This window comes from Lissotriton helveticus, chromosome 3_1 (assembly GCF_964261635.1).
Source record: "Lissotriton helveticus chromosome 3_1, aLisHel1.1, whole genome shotgun sequence".
In the NCBI taxonomy this organism is placed as follows: Eukaryota; Metazoa; Chordata; class Amphibia; order Caudata; family Salamandridae; genus Lissotriton; species Lissotriton helveticus.
The window spans coordinates 459,164,464-459,183,169 of record NC_136061.1 but is presented as its reverse complement, the minus strand read 5'-3'; the positions used below and the strand labels follow the sequence as shown (position 1 = coordinate 459,183,169).

Genomic DNA, 18,706 nt, shown 5'->3' with positions numbered 1-18,706 from the left:
ACTCTGGCTCCGCAAAGATGTTACAATGTAACAAAAGACTGTACCAATAGTGGATGAATCTTAGCCCGGGGATGCGGGAACAAAGGTCCAACTTCAAGCAATCTTTGATAATAGACTGCGTAAATAGGGTTTCATTTTTAGACCAAATAGATCGCCATAATAGCAAGGGGTGTAGGGCAGCTAAGTCTGAAATGTAGTTGATTCCCACTTCCTGATGTATTAATTCAGAGGAAGCCGATGTTGGTACACTCAGCAAACGTTTGAGAAAAGTATTTTCATCATGCTAAAGTGTTTTTTCACAATGATGACCCCAAACTCCTGCCCCATATAATGCAGAGGATACACACCTAGCATTATAAATGGCCACCATATCTTTTCACTGCTCCAGGGTTCCTGGGGCCCTTTCTAAACCCATATTGTGCTTGCGATAAGATATCGTTATCTGAAGCCCAGGTTTCCAACCTTTTTAACAGAATCCTGCTCATAACCTTGATAGACGAATCCAACAGTGATATTAGACGGTAATTACATGCTTCTGATTTTGAAAGTTTTTTAAAAAGAGGGATAATAAATGACTGGCCCCAGGACGACGGAAATTGACCCAGTGCTGCGGCGTTAAAAATCCTAGCTAAAATCGGGGCCCATAAATTAATTTCACGTTTGTACAAATCAACCGGCACCCCATCGGGGCCCGGTGCTTTGCCCCCCTTACTATTGGCTAGCCCTTCACACACTTCTTCTACATTGATTAGTAAGGATAGTGTAGGCCATGTAGAATCATTAGTTAGTAATAAATCTAAAACCCCCCTATCTGGATTAAAAATATTTGTAAAATGTTCGATCCATGCATTACAGTTTACATACGAAGTTAGTTCTGGTACGCAATCGTTCTTTAAAAAGGGGCTATTTATAGTCTCCCAAAACAATTTGCTGTTATTTGTATCTGCTGCTAAACTAAGTTTATTCCAAGCCTCCGCCTGAAGTTCTCTTTTTCGAGCCTCGATAGTTAATTTATAGGTATAACGTAAGTCTTGAATGTGTATTATATTTCGTAGTTTGGTGCCTAGGCCCTGTTTCAGACTGCGTAAGGCTTGAGTACAATTTTTGTCAAACCATCCGTCATGCGCCAGTTTTGTTACACTAAAGCTTTTAGTTAATAAACCTTCTATTGTTTTGTTTATCTTAAAAAAGCTAGAAATCAATGTGTTTGAATTAGCCTCATCACTAAGACACTGATCTATTGCTCTACTACATTTTATTACCACATCTCTTTGTATTTTTGGGGGTCAACACCAGCCCATTTTATCCTCATGCCATTAGGTCTTATAGGGGCAATATTGGAGATGCGAACACTATTATTGGGCTGTTTGTTTCCACAGCATAACAGTGATATAGAGATACTGTTATGATCACTTACGGCCTGTTCTGTAATCCATAAGTTGGAATAATCGCTGTTACAAGAAATCAGGATGCGGTCAATGTTGGTAGCGGCATTCCTACCAGTGAAGGTTGGGCATTTAATAGTTCCCCTTCTCATGGTGCAGCTTAACCGCATGCGTGCGGGCGGAATTCCGCCCGTACGCTGGGTTTTTAAAAAGTGCACTTTACGTGACAAGCTGGGCTCGTCATGAGCGTGCGAGGAGGCTACGCCATGACGAGCCCAGCTCGTCATGAGCGTCGAAGGGGTTAATAGTTGAAGATCTAGTTCCGCAATTAGGGTGTTTAGAGCTGTGCCATATTCACAGTGGGGGAAATGCATGTGATCGATGTTATCATCAACGTCAAAACCCTTCATAAATCCACATGTCTTAGTTTGGGCCAGTGGGCATGCTTGGATATTGAAATCGCCGACCCAAAGGGTGATGGCTTGCTTACTTGACAGTGTCAACACCCTTTCGATTTCTTTTCCCACTGCCTGCACAGTAAACCCACTACTGTTGTCAAAAATATTATTGTAGTAATTAACTAAAACCAAGTCTTTACCCCTATGAAAGTCGAGCCGCATCACCTGGCTGCGAGTAGCCACTGTTGTACAACTTTTAATTTTGCATGCGGTTAGTTTATTGGATACAAGAAGCAGAAGGCCATCCTTTGCTCTGCCTGCCACAGAGTTAACAGCATTTAACCAGTGCGAGGTATAACCCTCTACGAAAATCAATTATCTGCACCAGGTTTCCTGCAGGCAGATGATATCATAGTCTGAGGTGATAAAATCCCTCCAGAATGGTGTATCTAATTTCTTGCTGAGGCCTGCAATATTCCATGTTACAATGGTGTAACCTTCATTTGAGTTGTCAATTATAGACTTCCATAGGGGGGTAACTGAGCTCTCCTTATAGGAACTATCAAGGGTTTCCCCAGTTATTAATATCGGGGTTTTTGTTGCCCCCCTTGGGAATGTACTATTTGTTTCACTAGTAATAGTAGTGGCTATTTCTATGTAGGATTTCCTACAGTCTTGTAACGTTAGGGGAAAAGATGGCCAAACCTCTGCTCCTACCCCATCAGCATCCTTCTGCAAGATCCCTGATAGATTATATTTCTGAGCTGTACCATGGCCTAACATGAGTCAATCATTGTCCTCTAGGGAATTTAGTGCCTGGAATCTGTTATAAATTGGGACAGTGATACAAGGTGGGGGTATTAATGGTGATGACATTTTGTTAGAGTTCAAATTAGAGTTGCAGTTAAAGCTGTCATAGTTATTAATCGCCATCAGGTGTCTGTAAAAATTACCTAAGGGCAGAAGGGTCGTATTGTGCTCCCATCGTTACGGGAAAGGGGCGCTTGCTAGAGTATTCCGTGCCCATGCCGGAGTTCTAAAGTTAATGATTATACAGTCAGCCTCAAAACTTTTCTTGAGGGGACCAATCCACCCCACCCTTTGAATTAACAGTACCTGATTTACCCCACCCATTGGGAAGCCACAGTTGTTAGACAGCCAATATAGAGTTTTATTCTTAAGTGTTTTGTGATTTTCCGTCTGGTCTTTCTGTAGTTTTGGCACATTCACAAGGACCACTACATAGGCACCACATTCAGGCGGCAGGTTAATAAATGCTGGTATCTTATTTATAGTGAGGGGCATAGGGTCTAAATAGCCTGATTTAGTAGCTTCCCTTGGGGTTAATTTCTCCCTCTGATTCAAGGCAGACTTGGGTTCAGTGGTAGGCGTTACTCTATTTAGCATTGAGTGTTCCTTAGGTATTACTCTGGGACCTAGATGTTCTATTGATGGCCTCTGTATGCGAGTGTTACTCGTTTTAGGTACCGATGGGGTGCTGCTACTATCCAGGGTAATTACCTCGCTGATTTTATCACTGTTTGCATCTGTCCTGGACCTGCCCTGCTGAGTCCTTATGCTAATTTTTTCAAGATTGCCACTTAGCTTATGGACTTCTCTAGCTAAATTATTAACCCTGTCATGGAGTGGCCTGAGCAGCTCAGTTAATGTATCAAAGATAGCTTCTATATTTAGTGTACCATGGGCTGCATCTAGGTTTTGTTTAGCTCTTGTGGTTACCATATTCCCCAGGTAGAAGTTCTTTTATCTTTTTTTGCCTTTAAATTTCCCTGACCTGTCATTTTCTTTTTGTGTCCCTTGATTTTAGTTAGGGAGACCGGTGAAGAGTGGGGGGAAAGGGCCAGGGTAGATAGTCTAGGTGTGTTAAAAATGCGGGAATGTTCTTCTTCGATGTTAATCGCACCATCAGTTAAACCAGTTACTTCTGTAAAAGTGTCAGCTAGCACAGAACTGTTCGGTCTATCTTCGCTAGAAAAAATAGACACTTCGCTTATGCTGACCTGATCTCCTGGCACGAGGCTTGACCCCCTGGATAGGCGCCTCTCAGTACGATCGATTTCTTCAGTAAGGGCACTAACTGCTTTTACTAGGTATGTATCTATAGTATTGCACGTATTTTCCATCAGTGGTTTTGCACGTCTCCTTGCCATTATAGGGGATGAACAGTTTTCAATCCACAATATAAAAACTTGGCTAAAACAAAAACCCTGGGTTGTATAGACCTGAGGCAGCAATAATACAGTTAACTTTAACAAGCCTTACCCCAGCAACACAACTTCAGTGCTTTTCAATGTGCGCAACCAGTCCGATAAAATTATTTTAAGGGGGTGGTCCAGCCCGGCCTCTGACGGCCTAAGACGGTCCCACCCTTGTCCCGGACTTCTCCCACGACGCGGGAGTCCTGCGCAGATTATATGCGCCTCCTGGCGCTGCCTCCATCGTGTGCAGTGCGCGCTGCCGCTGGGGCTGCCGGGAGTTGGAGTCCCATGATGGCGGCGCTGGTGGTAAGGCTCCCTGACTCTCGGCGGTGGCGGCAAGTTGCGCTGATAGTGCCGCGAGCAACAAGCTATCCCCCAGGTGTGCCGCGAGCAACAAGCTATCCCCTAGGTATGTCCAAGCAGGGCTCCCGCTCCACCAGAGCCCTGCGCAGATTATATGTGCCTCCTGGCACTGCCTCCGTCGTGTGCAGTGCGCGCCGCCGCTGGGGCTGCCGGGAGTTGGAGTCCCGTGATGGCGTGATGGCGGCGCTGGCGGTAAGGCTCCCTGACTCTCGGCGGTGGCGGCAAGTTGCGCTGATGGTGCCGCGAGCAACAAGCTATCCCACTGGTGTGTCCAAGAATGGTTTATTCATTTATTCAAATCCATAGAAAGGTGAAGAACAAGGTGTTGCATTAAAAAGCCCATGGTTTTCTAAAACTTCAGCTGTAAGTTTGGGGTCCAATTTGATTCAATTTGCTTCTTCCTTTTATATTGAAGATTAAAGATGGCCACTGCAACAAAGTCCTGCGTGATGATATTATTCAAGTCTCTTGATATTTTGTTTTAGTTTCACTTTCACTTTGTGGCATCTTCTTCCAAATAGATTGCCATCTTGGATGTGGCATTATGGCAAACAAATTCCATAAATGGAGGTGCTTGATTTCCGGTTGTGCATGAGGTGATGGAGCATGAGGAGCACGAGCAGAGGGGCCAACAGCGTGAGCCGTTGGCTGACAGCTTGATGAGACTAACAAGCTGGTATGTCGTTCCCCTTGTAGCCCTCGCAACCCTGCTAGGAGCGTGCTGGGAATCGCAGTCCACCAAGAGAGTCCACTTTAAGACGCTATGTATTACAGATAAGATCTTGCATGTCCGAGGTCTGCAAATTTTGAACGAGCTGTGCTCTCTGTATGCTCCGGCGCGAGCCCTTCGCTCCGCGGACCTGTATCTGGCCTGTGTCCCGTGGGTGCGCAGTCTAACAGCAGGGGTGCACTCTTTCTGGGCAATGGCACCAGCCCTTTGGAATTCTATTCCTCTTGCTGCTCTGGGCACGAAAGACCATTGGGCTTTCAGGAAAATGATCAAAACGTGGCTTTTCTCCAACCTCTAGTTTAACTCTCTCCACTGTATGCTCCTGTTAGATTTATCGCTGGGACGCCCCGTTGCTGGGGCAGTCATGCACTTTATAAGAAGAGATAACATAACTGCGGCAGCGGTGTACTAACAGCGTACCCGCAGCCTCCCAGGTTCCTTTTTTCTTCAGGGCTCCTGCCGTGGGGGAGGCAGCAGTCAGCAGCGATGCGGAAAAACATGTAATGTAATGTAATTTCGTACTTATAAAGCGCGACTGTCACTCCGCGAGGAGTATCCTGGCGCTGTATGGATTGGAGGTGAGAGTAAGCCTTGAGGAAAATAAATGAGAGAAAAACATAAATCGTCTGGGGCAGTGAATATCTATGTCTTCAGGACCTTTCTGAAAATATTTTCTGACTTAAAAAGCCTTAAGTAAGGTGGCAGGGAGTTCCACGCTCTACTCCCAGGGAAGGCTAATGTTTTTCCACCTTTCAATTTGTATCTGAAGGTGGGGAGTTTTAGCAGGTTTGCTGATGATGATCTAAGTAGCCTAGTGGTTGTGCATGGGACAAACCGTGCTGCAAGATATTTAGACCCCACGTTAAGCCTGGCTCTGTAGGTAATCAGGTGAGTTTTGAACAGAGTTCTCTTGTGTACCGGGAGCCAGTGCAGGCTTCCTAATGCTGCTGCTGTTGAGGCTCTTCGTGGGAGTTTGAGCACAAGCCGTGCCGCCGCGTGTTGTACCTGTAATTTTTTTTAGAATAGCTTTATTGGCTCCCGCGAGAAGGCCATTACAATAGTCCAAACGTGAGAGAACCAGGGCCACTGCCACTGATTTCCTTGCAGATAGTGGAAGCAGATTGAATTTTTTGTTTCAACGATTTCATCAGACTAAAGCAAGTCCCTGCCACAGCTGTGGCTTGTGGGAGAAAAGAGAGCTTTGCATAACATTTTACTCTCAGATTCTTTGCTACTTTCACCACGTCTGGTGGCGGAGTGGTTCCCTCGGGCCACCATTTACAAGGCTGGAATAGGACATCTTTGCCTATTGGGAGGATTTCAGTTTTGTCAGTATTGCATTTGAGGTGGTGAGGTGATGTGGCAAAGTAGATACCATCTGCACTGCGGCAAGCGGCGGCGGCGGCCGTAGAGGCTACCATGAGAAAGAGCCCCAGGCCCCCAGCGGAAGCGGCCCGGTTAGCACTAGGTGCAGATTGCAGGGGTGCCACGAGTGCCCCACTCGCCCCACTGCCTACCCACTCCCTACTCACTGTTGCTACTGTTAGTAGGCAATTCTGCAACCTCCACTTTCAACTTGGCCCTAGAGGTCACACCCCAGCACAGGCTTAACCGCTACCCCAGGCACCTCCTGGTTGCTTTAGGAGCTGTGGCAAAAAGGAGAGAGTGGAAAGATGTGACCAGGGAGACCCGCATGCACATCTGAACACCATACATAGGTACACGACAGACTACCTGGCCTAGCCCGGCCGAGTACTTCGGTGGTGCATCAGCACAAGGAGTGGTCCATCACCACTCCCCTCAACCTTCAGGAAAGGAGACTCGAGTGAGAAGGGTGAGAAAGGCTGGGTCAGGTGAAAACAAAGACACAAGTGACATTGGGGACCTTCTAGCACTTGAAGCACTTGTATTAGGCTGCAGACTCCCAGCATTGCACAGAAGCGGTTAGCATCAGGCAGGTGTGGCTTGTGAGTGTGGTGTGATCTACCTTCCAACGTAAAGTTCGGCAAACTCACCCTGGCCTCTGAATACATCCAGCAGCTCCTCTGGACTCTGTACTACTAATGCAAAGTAATGGCCACAAAGGAAAAAAGTGGAAAGTGACCGTTATTAATCCTTGAGGAGATAGAGACAACAAAGCTAAAATGTGTAGGACTGCTATCCAGTAAAGCAAGAGGTGCCCTGACACATGGAAGAACTAAGCCTTCTAAGGGAGCCAGAAAATGAACTAGAGCAAGTCAAGAGTCAAGTCAAGTCAAGTCAAGAAATTTGTATAGCACGCTACTCACCCAGAGGGTTTCAAGGCGCTTAAGGGAGAGGGGTTCGCTACTGATCGAACAGCCAGGTCTTGAGTTGCTTTCTGAAGGAGAGGTGGTTCTGTGTAAGACGGAGGTGGGTGGGGAGGGAGTTCCAGGTCTTGGCCGCTAAGTAGGAGAAGGATCTTCCTCCCATGGTGGCTCTTCGGATGCGTGGAATCGCGGCGAGGGCTTGGTTGGATGATCGTAGTTGGCGGGTGGGGGTGTAAAAGGTCAGGCGAGTTTTGAGGTATCTGGGTCCTAGGTCGTGGAGGGCCTTGTGTGCGTTGGTGAGGAGACGGAACGTGATTCTCTTGTTGACGGGGAGCCAGTGCAGGTCTCTCAGGTGGCCGGATATGTGGTTGTGGCGGGGTATGTCTAGGATGAGTCTAGCGGAGGCGTTCTGAATGCGTTGAAGTCTTTTCTGTAATTTGGCTGTGGTTCCGGCGTATAGGGTGTTTCCGTAGTCCAGTCGGCTGGTGACAAGTGCTTGGGTGATCGTCTTCCTTGTTTCGGTGGAGATCCATAGGAAGATCTTTCGGAGCATGCGTAGGATGTTAAAACATGATGATGAGACGGCGTTGACTTGTCTGGTCATCGAGAGGGAGGAGTCTAGGATGAATCCCAAGTTGCGAGCATGGTCCGTTGGTTTGGGTGCGCTGCCTAGGGCCGGGGGCCACCATGAGTCGTCCCAGGCAGAGGGGGATGAACCTAGGATGAGGACTTCCGTCTTGTCTGAATTCAGTTTTAGACGGCTGTTCTTCATCCACTCGGCTACGTCTTTCATCCCTTCGTGTAGGTTGTTTTTTTTTTTTTTTTTAAACTTTATTGACAGGAAGGAATAGTGGTCATACAGTTGCATACAGTCGTCCGGCAATCGTTACATAATGTGTAAATCATTATTCCTACAATTGACGATCGGCCTTCCGGTAGCCCGGACTGCGCTGCCCATGGCCTCTCGAGTTCTACATCCACATTTATTGTTCGTTACAGTGTGCAATCACAGCTTTCTGATAACCCTTCCCTCATGTATCAGTGATGTCAGCATCTCTTTGTCTGCAAAACAGTATCAACAAACTTCCCAACTAACCCCCCCCCCCCCCAAGTCATCGTCGCCCCTAGTTCACTCACATCTTCTAGTTTACTGTGTCTCCACTCGCACTTTGGAATACTGCCAGGTTAGTGCCACTCATGTTTCATTGTCCCGCTATTGAGGCACCTGCCACGCCTCCATTCAGTCACTCCTCCTCCCCCTCCGAGTCTGAGTCCTCTCCCTCTGGTAGGGGTTCACATATCTCCCCTCTGTAGCTGTTCCATGCCGCCCAGACCTTGTTCCACTTACGTGGCGCTGCTCGAAGCACGTAAACTGCCCTTTCCGTCACCATTAGGACGTCCATGTTTTTGGCCCATCTACCGGCCGTGGGTACGTCTGGCGCTCCCCATTTCTGCGCTATATCCCGCTTAGCCACTGTCATAGCCAATGATGCCCAAATCAGTTCGTATCTACCCAAGTCGTTGGGGTCCCAGATGTTTAAAAGGCATTTGCGCGGTTCAGGTAATATGGAGCGTTTAAGGGCCTGGGAGATTGAGCGTAGTATCTGCCTCCAGAATTCGCGTATTCGCGGGCATTCCCATAGTGTGTGTATTAGTGTACCCTCCTCCCCACAGCCTCTCAAACAAAAGGGGTGTGGTGCGTGTAGGTTGGTTTTGACGGTGGTTGGGTCCTTTGTGAGGGAGAGGATCAACTGGGTGTCGTCTGCATAGGAGATGATGTTGAGGTTGTGTTGGCGAGCGATGGATACGAGGGGACTCATGTAGACGTTGAAGAGGGTGGGGCTGAGCGATGATCCTTGTGGTACGCCGCATATGACTTCGGTGGCCTCTGATCTGAAAGGGGGAGGCGGACTCTCTGGTTTCTTCCAGAGAGGAACGAGATGATCCAATCCAAGGCCTTATCTTGTATCCCAACGTTCTTGAGGCGTTGTACAAGGGTGCGGTGGCAGACTGTGTTGAACGCTGCGGAGAGGTCCAGGAGGATGAGGGCCACTGTTTCTCCGTTGTCGAGCAGTGCCCGGATTTCGTCTGTGGCTGCAATGAGGGCGGTCTCGGTGCTGTGGTTGGCTCGGAAACCGGACTGTGAGGGGTCGAGGGAATTGTTAGACTCAAGGAAGGCGGCAAGCTGACTGTTGGCGGTCTTCTTTATGACTTTGGCGGGGAATGGGAGGAGCGAGATGGGGCGGTAGTTCTTAAGCTTGGTGGGGTCTGCTGTAGGTTTCTTCAGGAGGGCACTGATTTTGTCATGTTTCCAGCTTTCCGGGAAGGTAGCGGTGTTGAAGGAGCAGTTGATGATGTCCCGGAGGTGGGGGGCGATAATGGAGTCGGCCTTGTTGAAGATGTGATGAGGGCATGGGTCGGTTGGCGATCCGCAGTGGATGGAGTTCATCGTGCGGATGGTGACTTCGTTGCTGTTGGGGTTCCAGGCGCGGAGGGTGGTGGTGGGGGGCTTCGGTTCTGTGGTTGGGGGAGTGGTCAGGTCGACGAAGCTGTTATGTATGTCAGCGATCTTGCTGTGGAAGAATGAGGCTAGAGAGTTGCAGAGGTCTTGAGAGGGAGTGATGTCGTTGTTGCCGGCGCTGGGATTGGTGAGCTCTTTGACAATGCTGAAGAGTTCCTTGCTGTTGTGGGCGTTGTTGTCTAGTCGATCCTTGAATGCTGATTTTTTTGGTGGTGCGGATCAGCTGGTGGTGTTTGCGGGTGGCGTTCTTGAGGGCGGTCATGTTGTCTGTGGTTGGGTTTCTTCACCAGGCTTTCTCAAAGGAGCGGCAGTTCTTTTTGGAGTTCTTGAGGTCGTCGTTGAACCAATCGGCTTTTTTGCTTCCTCGCTTGATGGGAGGGTTTTTCAAGGGTGCTAGTTTGTCAGCGCAGTGGGTGATCCATTGTGTGAGATTGATGGCTGCTTGATTCGGGTCCGTTGGTCTGGCGGGAGGGTTTTGGTTCAGAGATGTGGTGAGCTGGTCGGTGGTAATTTTGTTCCAGCTTCTACGAGGAACTTGTTGCGGGTGGTGGTGGGTCGTGGTCTTTCTGAAGCTGAAGTGGACGCAGCTGTGGTCTGTCCAGTGGAGTCCCGTGGTGTGATTGAAGGAGATGTGCTTGCTGGAGGAGAAGATTGGGTCGAGTGTGTGTCCGGCATAGTGGGTGGGGGTGTTTACTAGTTGTTTGAGTCCGAGATTGGCGAGGTTGTCCAGCAGGGTGGAGGTGTTGTTGTCGTTGTTATTCTCCAGGTGGAAGTTGAGGTCCCCAAGGAGAATATAGTCATCGGAGGGGAGGGCATGTGGGCTGACGAAGTCAGCGATGTCTTCGCTGAATTGTATGCTGGGTCCTGGGGGTCTGTAAATGAGGGTGCCTCTGAGTGTGGTCTTGGGGTCGGTGTGTATCTGGAAGTGAAGGTGTTCTGCGGTTGTGAGGGTGTCGTCGGAGCTGGTCGTGATGCGGATGGTGTTCTTGTGAACAATGGCGATGCCTCCTCCTGTTTTGTTGATGCGGTCTCTTCGGATGATCTTGTATCCATCCGGGATGGCTATGGCGATGTCGGGCGCTGATGAGGCGTTCATCCAGGTTTCCGTGAGAAAGGCAACGTCCGGAGTTGTGGTGTCGAGTAGGTTCCATAGTTCAATGGCGTGTTTGTGGATCGAGCGGGTGTTGAGCAGGATGCACTTCAGGTGGTTGTTAAGTCTGGACGAAATCACAGATCGTAATCCAACTATTATGTCCATTCCCGATAAAAAAGTAAAAATGGTTTTCTGTACAAAATTAGAGGGATATAAAATAACAGACATGCTAACTTTCAAATCAACGGAATCTCAATCACTAGAAACCTGTAGTCCCAATTCAAAAAAGTTATAGTAAACAATTCAACAAATACAAGGTCCAAGCCCAGAAGCGGTAATGGAGGGTGTCTTGAAATGAAGTACTGTGTGCCATCAGTTACTTCATGTACAACTCAAGTAGACGTCCAGAACTTTAATGCAACACAATTCTTTTCACATTAAATCTCAGTACCTGGGACAATCTAAACCCAAGCACCACAATGGCCAACCAACAGGGCCAACAGGTTCAAACAGCAGGCCCGTGATACAGGATCAACCATGAAATCGAACTGTCAGAATGGTCTGCATTTCACATAAAGCAAACCTATTACAGATCAATCACTCAATGGTGCTGTTCCTCACCCCTCTGCAAGGTGACATGAGTCAGGTGGACGTTACAACAGCGAGCCTAAGCCCATTCTCAGCTCAAAATAGCAGTTCTTCGACCCAGACTGAATTCACCTTTGTTAATAATAACCCTAAGTCAGTGGGACCAGAAGTTCCAGATCAAATAACAAGCAGCGTACCTTCTGTCAACTATGGACGCCATGTCAACAGCAATTCACCATGAAGCGTGTTAGACTTGGCATCCTTGGCATGGTTTCCCCTGACGTTTTGCCTCTCCCTCCTGCATTTTTGATGGTATGCTGGATCTCTTTTTTGCTGGCTTAGATGCTTTGGGCACTTTGCCACTGCTGTGCTCCCTGTGTAGATTTTTATTCTGATTGGTTATCCATGATTGACATATTGGATTTACTTGTAAGTCCACAGTAAAGAGCACCATGGCCTGTAAATCACATGTTACTAGTGGGCTTTCAGCACTGGTTGTGCCACCCACATGAGTAGGCCTGTAAATGTATTTCAGACCTGCCACTGCAGTGTCTGCGCTCACAGTTGTAAACTGCCATGTTGTTAAGCAAGTGCACCCAATTGCCAGGCCCTAACCTTCCCTTACATGTAAGCACCCGTAAGGTAGGCCCAAGGTACTCCCACGGGCAGAGTGCAGTGTATGCGACAGGTAAGACATGTATTAGTGTGTGTGACATGTCCTGATAGTGAAACACTGAAAATTTGGGGGCATATTAGCAAGAACCTCGTTAAAATTATGGCAGTTTTAGCGGCAGGAACTGTCACTAAAACGGCGATAATGGGCTTGCTAATATGCGTTACAGAATGCCAATAGAAGCCCAGGTTAGATGTCCTGCACATATTAGCAAGCCCATTATCGCCGTTTTAGCGGCAGTTTCCTGCCGCTAAAATGGCGATAATTTTTAACGAGGTTCTTGCTAATATGCCCCTTAGTTTTTCACTATTTAAAGACTATCTGTCCCATAGGCTAACATGGGAGTTGCTTTGTAACATCTTCAAAGCATAACTTTTCATTGGGACAAGATAGAGAAATGGAGTTTAGGTTCTCTGAACTCAGAATTTAATAACACATCCTTTTAGGGTGATGGTGTTTTAATTGTGTGTTTGAAAATTCCACTTTTAGAAAGTAGCCGTTTTCTTGTTTAATCAGTCTGTGTTCCTCTGGTGTTTTGTATATTGACTGTCTGGTTTTTGAGTGACAGGGGCTGGGGATGTACATTCACTGTAGACAGCCACAAGGGGGTTGATGTGTGTCCTGCCTTTCCTGGGTGACTCATAACTGAGCTAAATAGACCATGGTTGCATTTAGAGTGGTGGGGGGAGTTTCACTAGCACCTGAATAGGCAGTGTCTCCTCTGCAAAATGCTGTCTCAACCTCCTATAGTGATGGTGTATCAAAGAGGCTTGGAGAGCTCTAAGGAGGAGTACTGCCCCTTTGCTGGGTTGGCCTGCAGTTAGTGCTTCTGTCAAGGAGAGGACAAAGACTGGAACTTTGCTGTGAACCTGCTTGAAGAAGAGTCTTCAAGGGCTTGTGTTTGGGGGCCTCCTGTTCGGAAGTCTCGGGGACAGAAAGATTTGACCTCCAACCCACTGACCAACACCTGGACTCCTGCATTCGAAAGGGCGCCAATTCCAGTTCCTGGACCCTGAGAATTGTGTGGTTGGTGCTGCAAAAGCAAGAAAAACAACTCTGACGCTGCCAGTGACGCCGCAACCTACACCGAGGCCGGGGACACCGCTTGTGAAGTGTATGAAGCACCACCCAGTCTGAACTGTAACATCGGTGCCTGCTGATGCTTGCAGTTATCGGCCTTCCCCACGCCAGCTCTCGCACCAATGCTATCACCTCCAGCGCCAGTATCCTATTTTTGCAGAGCCGATAACCAACGAGGGGGACTTCACAAACTCTTCGACTTCACATCCCCTTACCACTGACGCCGATAACTTCCCCTGTCCTGGACTCGACTCTTCGCCTCCTCACAGACAGTAAGCCTTGCTCTCCCGTGGCAACCTGGGAACCGGCCTCGACCTCTGGACCGCCGCCTCACCTCCATGACGCTGTGCATTGTCTATAGGCTTCACTTTCAAGGAACTGTTGTTTGGGGGTCTGTGTGACTTTGTGCCCAACGCTGAACGTTGAGTTCCTACTTGGACAAAGGTTGGTATCTCTGACAACTAGAGACCCCCATTTCTAACATTGGTGGTCAGCTATGAGGATAGAACTTGTATTTGTACTTGACCCACAGTGATTGGTGTACATCACTAGTCTAGAGCAGACCACTACGTAACCACATACTGTGTTTTTGGTTCTATTTTTTTATCTGACCCTTGAACTATCCACGCAACGTGTCCCTAAATGGTAAACCAGCAAGTGATGTTGCAGAATTGGAGTTTGATATTGGAATATTGCTTATAGACAAAGTGGATCAACTCCGATAATTTTGCAAAAGCTTTTGATGCCCCATGAGGAGCGCCTCTAGTAAAGAGGAGTTGCAGAAGGCCCTGAGTGCCTGGTGGGAGGCCAAAGAAGCTAGGGGGACAGAAGATGCAGTTGTGGCTATGTATGTCAGAAGGGGGCTTTGTGTCCCAGGATTTGACAGTGGGGGGAGGGCCCCCCTGGCCTGGCAGCAGTGTGTCTTCTAGAGGTCTGTCCCAGGAGGGGCTGAAGGGCAAGAGAGAGAGCACTGGATGGAGCTTGAGAAGCTTCAAGGGAGAACATAAAGGGACCATGCACGGGAAATTAAAGTCAGAAAGGCCTCAGAGTGAGCAAGCTGATGCCTTACAGGAAGGCGAGGGGAATGTGTACAGAACCTTGCACTGGAAAGAAATTAAACAGAAACACCACCACGTCTTAAAGGGAAAGAAGGTCATATGCCCCTAATGAGGGCCAGCAAGTACAGGACCTAGCCCTGAGTAACTAATGTCAAGCAGGAAAGAATGTTGATGGAAAAACCAATAGCATCTTGATGAAAAAGCTTTACGCACCAAGGGGCAGGAGTGTAACAAGCCCGTGAAGACCAACAAGGCCTCGTTCCCATCTCTGTGGAACTAAGTCGAGAAAAGTCAATTTTTAATTTAATCATTATCCCAATAAAAGAAGGAGGGGCAGCACATGTAGTACATTCAGGTCCTTAGCCCATCCAGGGACATTAGGAGAAAGGTCCTTTTACAAAAAGAGGAGCAAGGAAAAGAGAACCTCCAGGAAATAAAGTGAAGCTAATCCTCAATTACAACTTGATTGAGGCTTAGATATCCTAAATAGAGGAATCATTATAAAACTTACAAAGAAAATCAATCCCCTGGTACATATCACATCTTCAGACTTGACTTGATTTCAGTGGAATTCAGACCACAGAAGCAACAGGGAAACAGCGTTAACTACTTGGGCAGCAACTGCTACAGTTGAGCAAATACTGGATAACCAAGCCATCTTCAACTCATGGGGCATTGAGTTACAAATAATCGAACAACCGAGATACCCGGTGTGAGAAGTTGGCCTGGTACATGATGTTCACTATTCTAGTGCACACCTTGCACCAGTCCAAACAACCCTTATGGTGATGGTTGTAAGTCAACCTTATAGACCAGCTATCCTAGTGGTAGCGTGGACAGAACAGTCTCAGGCTAAAAGACTCTTGAGGGCGTGTAAAGCCAGCTGTTATACCATATGTAACCCCTTGAATATCAAATGAAATGACACCACACAGGATATATATAAAATATATATGTATTTATTTACTAACACACTCCTCTGAACTCTTTATGAGATCAGAGGCAAAAGCACATAACAAGTTACTTAATCAGGATACGTTAAGTTGCACAATTTACAGTTAGGCCCTAGGGGCGAAGCAAACCATATATTAAGAAAGTGGTATAAGTACCACGTCACGAGAAAAGGAAAGGTCCAGGGCCTAGGGAATCGCTGGGGCTACACTATCTGAATCTTAGTTAAGAAGTAGGAGGCCCACAGGCGGCGCGCGCAGTGTCTTTACACACACGCATGAGTCAATACAAAGTCAATGGGAACTTAGAAGTTAGATAAAGAAGGATTTAGGACACTTCCGGTTTAGCTAGGAGGAAACAACTAAAAACCTAGACACTTGGATAGTCAATACCCTTGGGAGCACCGAAGTACTCGCGTTACCTCACCCACAGGAAGCGGATGCATAGGCGTGAAGATGTGTCGGGTTTCGCCGTTGAAGCCTATGGAGCCTTTGAAGAAAGATGCTGCAGGCGACCAGGAGGAAGATGTCCGGGTGGATCGAAGATGAAGAAGACCTGAAAGCAGAGGGGACAGAGTCTGGGTCATTAGCCAGTGACCGGGTGGAACCAGGAAGGAATCAGACGACGTTGAGGAGCAATCAGGTGCTGTCGTGAAGCTTGTCTCTTCAGCCACGCGGACCAGGAGGCGTCGAGGATGACCAAGTGCTGGAGGCGAGCTGTCCCACAAAGGTTCTCGCAGATGGAGGGGTCGACTGCCGGATTGGAGTCAACAAACCTTGGCAAAGGCAACCCATGCAGGATTCAAAGAAGGCTACTGGTGCAGACCAGCAAAGTCTGAGGGGCCTCACCTTTGCATGGAGGCTGGGGCCAGTCTGGAGCAACCAGACCAGTGAGTTGGTTCAAAAGTATTGTCATCACAGAGGCTACTAGCTAACGGACCAGCAACCGGACAACGCGTCGAGCAGAACACAAGCAGAAGGGCCCCACACAGGATATATATAAAATATATATGTATTTATTTACTAACACACTCCTCTGCACTCTTTATGAGATCAGAGGCCAAAGCACATAACAAGTTACTTAGTCAGAATACGTTAAGTTGCACAAAATACAGTTAGGCCCTAGAGGCGAAGCAAACCATATACTAAGAAAGTGGTATAAGTACCACGTCACGAGAAAAGGAAAGGCCTAGGGCCTGGTGAATTGCTGGGGCTACACTATCTGAACCTTAGGTTAGGAGTAGGAGGCCTACAGGCGGCGCGTGCAGTGTCTTTACACACACACGCGTAAGTCAATGTTAAGTGAATGGGAACTTAGAGTTTAGAAAAAGAAGGATTTAGGACACTTCCGGTTTAGCTAGAAGGAAACAACTAAAAACCTAGACACTTGGATAGTCAATACCCTTGGGAGCACCGAAGTACCCGCGTTACCTCACCCACAGGAAGCGGGTGCATAGGTGTGAAGATGTGTCGGGTTTCGCCGTTGAAGTCTATGGAGCCTGTGAAGAAAGATGCTGCAGGCAACCAGGAGGAAGATGTCCGGGTGGATCCAAGGGTGGATCGAAGATGAAGAAGACCTGAAAACAGAGGGGACAGAGTCTGGGTCACTAGCCAGTGACCGGGTGTAACCAGGAAGGAACCAGGCGACGTTGAGGAGCAATCAGGTGCTGTCGTGAAGCTTGTCTCTTCAGCCAGGCTGGAGAGGAGCTGTCCCATGAAGGTTCTCGCAGATGGAGGGGTCGACTGCCGGATTGGAGTCAACAAGCCTTGGCAAAGGCAACCCATGCAGGATTCAAAGAAGGCTTCTGATGCAGACCAGCAAGGTCTGAGGGGCCTCACCATTGCAGGGAGGCAAGGGCCAGTGTGGAGCATCCAGACCAGTGAGTTGGTTCAAAAGGATTGTCGTCACAGAGGCTACTAGCCAACGGGCCAGCAACCGGACAACGCGTCAAGCAGAACACAAGCAGAAGGGCCCCACGCAGAACTCGTGGAGTGTGGAGGGCTGATCTTCGGTGCATGTGGAGCTCTGATTTGGGGCTTCTCAATCCCCAGTGCACAGCTGCGAGGATACCTCAGGAGCTGCACAGTTAGCAAGTCGAGGACTTTTCAAGATGTCTGGTCCCACGTGTCTCGTCGCCTCCACGGATCTCAGCTATGCTGCAGACGTGAAGAGAGGGTCAGAGAGGTCTGGAAGTCTGGGTCTTGTCAGGCTCTGTACTCGGGCCCCGGCGTGAGCATCGACAAAGCAAGCCGTTGATTTGCTGGATGGTGCCTGGTTGCCCATGGTGGTCACTCCTTGGCCACAGGGGAGATTCTTCAGTCTTCAGCTTCAGCAGAATGTCGAACGTCCAGAGTTTCGTTTCAAGTTTCAGTTCAGGATCAAATCTAAAGTCCTGGGGCTCAGCTCCTACCTTTATACAACTAAAGGGGCTGGATTACTTTCTAGGTCCCTCCTATGGGTGGGACCAGGAAGGGGGGTGTTTACACCCCTTTCCTTTGTCCAGTTTCGCACCAGAGCTGGGGCTGGAGTGCCCCAGCAACCGGTTTGAACTGGGGTATGCATGGAGCACCTAGTGTGCCCCAGGCAGTGTCTCATTCTATTCAGCCCTCCCTGTCAATCAAGCTTCCTAGGACCGGTTTCTGACATTTCAGCCGTCTTCAGCCAGGCTTGCTTGAATCCAGTGGCAAAGTGAGCAGGGGACTCAACGTCTGAGCATACCCTGCCAACATATGGCGAACAAAGCGGTACAAAAGGGGGTGTGAGTGTTTGTTTGGTTCAGATGCTCCGTCCATCACCACCCCCTTTTGTACCACTTTGTTTGCCTTAAGTTGGCAGGGTATGCTCAGACGTGAGTCCCTTGCTCACTTTGCCACTGGATTCAAGCAAGACGGGCTGAAGACGGCTGAAAGGCCAGAAACCAGTCTTAGGTAGCTTGTTTCAGGTTCAGGGAAGGCATGGCTTGGCAGTTCGGGCTGGACTGTTCCCATGAGGCACAGGGTCATACTGATTTGCATATGGCCATGTCTGAACTGGGGTGGCAGAGTGGGCTAAAGAACAGTGATGGATTAAACCCAGATCTGTTGACTGGGTGTGAGTGTTTGATTGGTTCAGATGCTCCATCCATCACCACCCCCTTTTGTACCACTTTGCCTATAATGGATGGAAGCACAGCATGTCGAACAACTAACTGCTATAACAACGCATATGCCACCTCTTAGAATTGTTAAATGTAAACACATTTCTGCTAGACCCAGAAGGACTTTGTATATAGATTAGGTATATTCGTATTTTCTCGCAGCTTGCTTTTTTACTATTTTCAGTTTAATTTAATATAAATTGCTGCCTTGTAGAAAGAACAA

At 48.2% G+C, this 18,706-nt stretch overlaps 1 long non-coding RNA gene across 1 annotated transcript in view; it reads right to left on the bottom strand.

The window, feature by feature from the left end:
* The window catches only part of LOC144824629 (uncharacterized), an 83,075-nt gene extending 78,873 nt beyond the window's left edge, over positions 1-4,202 (bottom strand). Inside the window, exon 1 of the long non-coding RNA XR_013609024.1 lies at positions 4,067-4,202. This is a non-coding gene — a long non-coding RNA (uncharacterized LOC144824629). The remainder of the gene's footprint in view (positions 1-4,066) is intronic.
* Positions 4,203-18,706: the final 14,504 nt, after the last annotated feature.